This window comes from Palaemon carinicauda, chromosome 17 (assembly GCF_036898095.1).
Source record: "Palaemon carinicauda isolate YSFRI2023 chromosome 17, ASM3689809v2, whole genome shotgun sequence".
NCBI lineage: Eukaryota > Metazoa > Arthropoda > Malacostraca > Decapoda > Palaemonidae > Palaemon > Palaemon carinicauda.
The window spans coordinates 49,911,815-49,917,577 of NC_090741.1; positions in this window are offsets into that span (position 1 = coordinate 49,911,815).

Below are 5,763 nucleotides of genomic sequence, written 5' to 3' on the forward strand. Positions count from 1 at the left end.
GTTGTTGTAGTTGTTGTTGTTGTTTTTTTTTTTTTTTTTTTTTTTTTTTTTCCTAACTGCTCACACATATTTGCAATTCAAAGAAAGGCAATGCATAATGACCGATTATTATCAATATTTTTATTTTTTTTTTTTATTTTATTTTTTTTTTTGGCCTAACTGCTCACCCTAGGTTCAGTCTTATCCATACTCTTAAGCCTTGAAGTCACCTTAATCCAAAGTCTCTTTCCACTCTACAACCCTTCTCTACAAGTCTTCCTCATTTTCGACGGCAATAGCGACTCCAACAGCTCTTCAGTTCTTATCTCTTCACTTAATAATTCCATGAGCTTAATGCTGACCCCCTGGTGTAATCCAACGCTGGCTTCAAAGGTTTCTGTATTCCCTACAGTTGTTATTACTTTAATGCTTTTTTTTTTGTACTTCGTCTCTGCTATTCCAACCAAGTTTCTACCATTGAAACCAAATTCTCCTGAACATTCCTCTTCTTCAAGGACCAAAATATCCCTTCTCTTAGTATTTTATCATGCATGTATGTATGTATATATGTATGTATGTATGTATATATGTATGTATGTATATATATATATATATATATATATATATATATATATATATGTATATATGTATATATTCATTATATATACATACATATATATATGTATATATACGTACATTATATATATTATATATAAATGTATGTTTATATATAGATAAATATGTATATATATTTATATAAATAAATAAAAAAATATACATGTATATGTATATACAGTATACACACACACACATATATATATATGTATATATATATATATATATATATATATATATATATATATATATATATATATGTATATATGTGTGTGTGTTTGTATATATACATAAATAGAATTTTATATATATATATATATATATATATATATATATATACACACACATATATATATATATATATATATATATATATATATATATATATATATATATATATATATATATACTCGCTCTTTTTATATACGGGAGAAGAACTCTTCTAATGAATATAGGCTAAGATCTTAACAAGCATAAATCAAATATTACTAAGAAATAATTCTTTCACACCACAACCTCATTTCTTACAAACCACGGTAACGAATAAGACTGACTACGAAATCAACTTGCCTCTTCGTGCAAATTCTGACACAAGAGTCATTAACTCTGAGAGAGGTAATTGCGAAATGACGTTTTGCAATGCATGAGCCACGGTAATTTTTGCATCAACTTGCGATTACAAAGCAGATTGAAATTTTATCAAGCCATTATATATAACGTTTGACATTAATGATTGTATTGAAGATTGTTATGTTCATTATGTAAGGATTTTTTTTATTTTTTTTATTATATTCATATATCTAATGGTGGACAATGATTTAAATTTTTTTTTATCATGTCTCTATATATAACATTTGACATCAATAATTGTTGTGAAGAAGATTGTTTTGTTCATTATATAAGGATTTTTAATTTTTTTGTTATTATAGATATACATCCAATGGTGAAGAATTATTGAAGTTTTTTTTTTATCATGCCACTATATATAACATTTAACATCAATAATTGTTGTGAAGAAAATTGTTTTGTTCATTATATAAGTATCTTTTATTTTGTGTTATTATAGTTATATATCCAATGGTGAACAATGATTTAAAGGGATTTTTATTTATATTATTTTGTCTTTAGCTATGGTAAGCAGCTCTTCTAGGAGAAGGACACTCCAAAATCAAACCCTTTTTCTCGAGTCTTGGGTAGTGCCATAGCCTCGGTATCGGGGTTTTCCACTGTCTTAGGTTAGAGTTTTTATGCTTGAGGGTACACTCAGGTGCACTATTCTATCTTATTTCTCTTCCTCTTGTTATTTTGAAGATTTCATAGTTTATATATGAAAGATTTATTTTAATATTTTTATTCTTAAACCTCTTTTGTAGCCTATTTTCTTATTTCCTTTCCTCACTGGGCTATTTTTCTGTGTGTGAGCTCTTGCTTTTCCAACTAGGGTTGTAGATTAGCTAGTAATAATGATAATAATAATAATAAAAATAATAATAATAATAATAATAATAATAATAATAATAATAATAATAATAATAAAGGAAGAACATAATATTTCAGGAAAATTTATCACATTATGTTTCATTCTCCATATCTAATCCCGATTTAAAAAATTATATTTTTCGATGTTAAAAAAATCTCGAAACATTTGAATAAATTTCCCATTAGAAAAAATATATATTCATAATATCAGGCTTTAAAACCTTGAGTATTTTAATTTCTAAAATCTACGTAGTAAGTCCAATAATTCTTCGTCTCCTTATCATAAAATTTAAGGGAAATATAACGCATAAACTAATCAGATTAAAGGTTTCGTATACATAAGACAAATTCACATTTTGATTATTCAAACGACTGGTTGTAAAAATGTCCAATAACTCACAACTGGTTGTAAAAATGTCCAATAACTCACAACTGGTTTTAAAAATGTCCAGTAACTCACAACTGGTTGTAAAAATGTCCAATAACTCACAACTGGTTGTAAAAAGGTCCAATAACTCACAACTGGTTGTAAAAATGTCCAATAACTCACAACTGGTTGTTAAAAAGTCCAATAACTCTACTTGTCAGAGGACTTGTTAGAAAAACCTTATGCGAAATCTAGACTATATGCTTAACGCAGGTTGCTTAGAGCCTGTAATTCATGACAAAAAGGTATGAGATTTGCTGAAGGGGGTGGGTGGTGGGGATGGGGGGGCTAGGTGCTTGTGGAGTGACTGGTCCAGGTCTAATCATATGCCTTGCTTGATTGCAAGAAATTTGCAAGTCAAGCGAAGGAAGGCCATGCACGCCAAAAGTCACGAGAGAGAGAGAGAGAGAGAGAGAGAGAGAGAGAGAGAGACTTATTGGATTGACTAGGGCTCTAGAAAAAAAAGTGGATAAATAAATAGTGATAAAACAGAAAGCGAGAGAGAGAGAGAGAGAGAGAGAGAGAGAGAGGAGAGAGAGAGTGAGACTTATTGGATTAACTAGGACTAGAAAAAAAGTGGGATAAATAAAATAGTGATAAAACAGAGAGAGAGAGAGAGAGAGAGAGAGAGGAGAGAGAGAGACTTATTGGATTGACTAGGACTCTAGAAAAAAGTGGGATAAATAAATAGTGATAAAACAGAGAGAGAGAGAGAGAGAGAGAGAGAGAGAGAGAGAGACTTATTAAATTGACTAGGACTCTAGAAAAAAGTGGGATAAGTAAATAGTGATAAAACAGAGAGAGAGAGAGAGAGAGAGAGAGAGAGAGAGAGAGAGAGACTTATTGGATTGACTAGGACTCTAGAAAAAAGTGGGATAAATGAATAGTGATAAAACAGAGAGAGAGAGAGAGAGAGAGAGAGAGAGAGAGAGAGGTGATTCATATGAAGAGTGTAGAGTATTGCTAGTATGAAAGGAAATATCAGACACGCACATACACTCATACAACACATTCTCTCTCCACACACACACACACACACACACACAAATAACTTTGCCTCCGGTTAGTTCAGTTTTGCAATTCGATAAATGAATCGATTTCTTCTTTAACTAAATCAATATATAACTTTTTATTTATTGTTTATTATTTATTATTTATTATTCATTATTTATTATTTATTGTTTATTATTATTATTAATTGTTTATAATCTGTTATTTGTTATTTATTATTTATTATTATTATTTATAATTTATTGTTATTTATTGTTTATTATTTATTATTTATTTATTGTTTATTTTTCATCATTGATTATATATTATTTATTATTTATTATTTATTATATAATTTTTATTATTCAATGTTTATTATTTATTGTTTAACATTTGTTATTTGTTATTTAGTATATAATATTTATTATTAGTTGTTATTTATTATTTATTTATTGTTTATTATTTATTATTTATTATTTATTACTAATTATTTATTACTTATTATTTATCCTAAAATACCTTTCTTCCGAGCATAAAATCCTCAAAAATCCCCTTTTCCTCTCCTTTGTTTTCCTCCTGCTACTTGAACCTCGAAGTTGGCATTCCTCTTTTGACGTCTCAAAATACTATGAAGCATCAACAACCAACATCTCAAGTTTAACAGTCTCTTTCCAGACGTCAAGGACAACCCTCCCGAATCAATTTCTCCTGAAGGAGGACTTCGACTTTCTTAGGAGGGTTATGTTAGTTTGAAAGTATGACGAGGCTCAGTGGCATTTTAACCTTTCCTGGAAAAAAAAAGGTTGGACTGGAATGTATTGGCCTGGAATGTAACCAAGGAGATTTAATTGAATGTTTACGAATGAACTGGAGTTTTTTTAATGTTGGGTTTTGTTTTGTGGAACCCTCAAGGCTGAAAATTAATGAGGGTCTTATAAAAGTTTACTAATAGCTTCTTAGAATTATTTATAGTTAATTTTTTTCTCATCGTTTATTTATTTCCTTATTTCCTTTTCCTCACTGAGCTGTTTTACCCTATTGGAGCCCTTCAGCTTATAGCATCTTGCTTTCCCAACCAGTGTTGTAGCTTAGCTAATATAATAATAATAATAATAATAATAATAATAATAATAATAATAATAATAATAATAATACTAAGAAATATATCATGGTAATTGTAATATTTAATAATACCGAAGATTATTCTCAAGGAGGGCCACTTCAAACAACTCTCTCTCTCTCTCTCTCTCTCTCTCTCTCTCTCTCTCTCTCCCCGCCACGCGTTTGTGAAAGTGCCCATAGGTCTAAATATATTCCTTTTGTTCTGCTAAACGACTAGCAATGTATTTATGAGAAAGGAAAGATCTTCTTGACATGGAAATGCTGCGGGCTATTTTACATGCTGGCTTCTCTCTCTCTCTCTCCTCTCTCTCTCTCTCTCTCTAAATACAAAATCATAGCCTATATATATTTATTTTTTTATTTATTTACTCATTATATATACATATATATATTATATATATAATATATATATATATATATATATATATAAATATATATATATATATATATATATATATTTATGTGTATTAATATATACTCTATATATAAATATATATATATGTATATATATATATAAATATATATATATATATATTATATATATACATATATATATATGTGTGTGTATCAATATATACTATATATTATATATATATATATAAATAAATATATATATATATATATATATAGTATATATATATATATATATATATATTTATATATATATATATATTTATATATATTTGATGTGTTTTATCCATTAAAGAGAAATTATTCCGTCACTCGAACTCTGATTCATCGACGGTATAACTCATTTCTCTTTAAGAATTATTTTTATTTACATTCAATAAAGTGACTGGAAACCTTTGTCCTATGTTTTTATTATATATTTTGTTTAATCTAAGTTTAACTGACTGATTACTCATCCTATACATAAAATAATTTACATGACATGATAAAGGTGTTGAAAATTTACAAGCTTGTCCTGTTTTTGAAATGTGACTGTCAATATAGTATATATATATATATATATATACATATATATATACATATATATATATATTTATATATATTTATATATATAATATATATATATATATTGATAATTTTTGCACATTTAAACGTGTTTTTACATATTTCAAATAAACCATATATATTATCACTTTAAAGTCTGGATTCTCTTAACAACCTCGGGATCAGAGCCCCAGGCG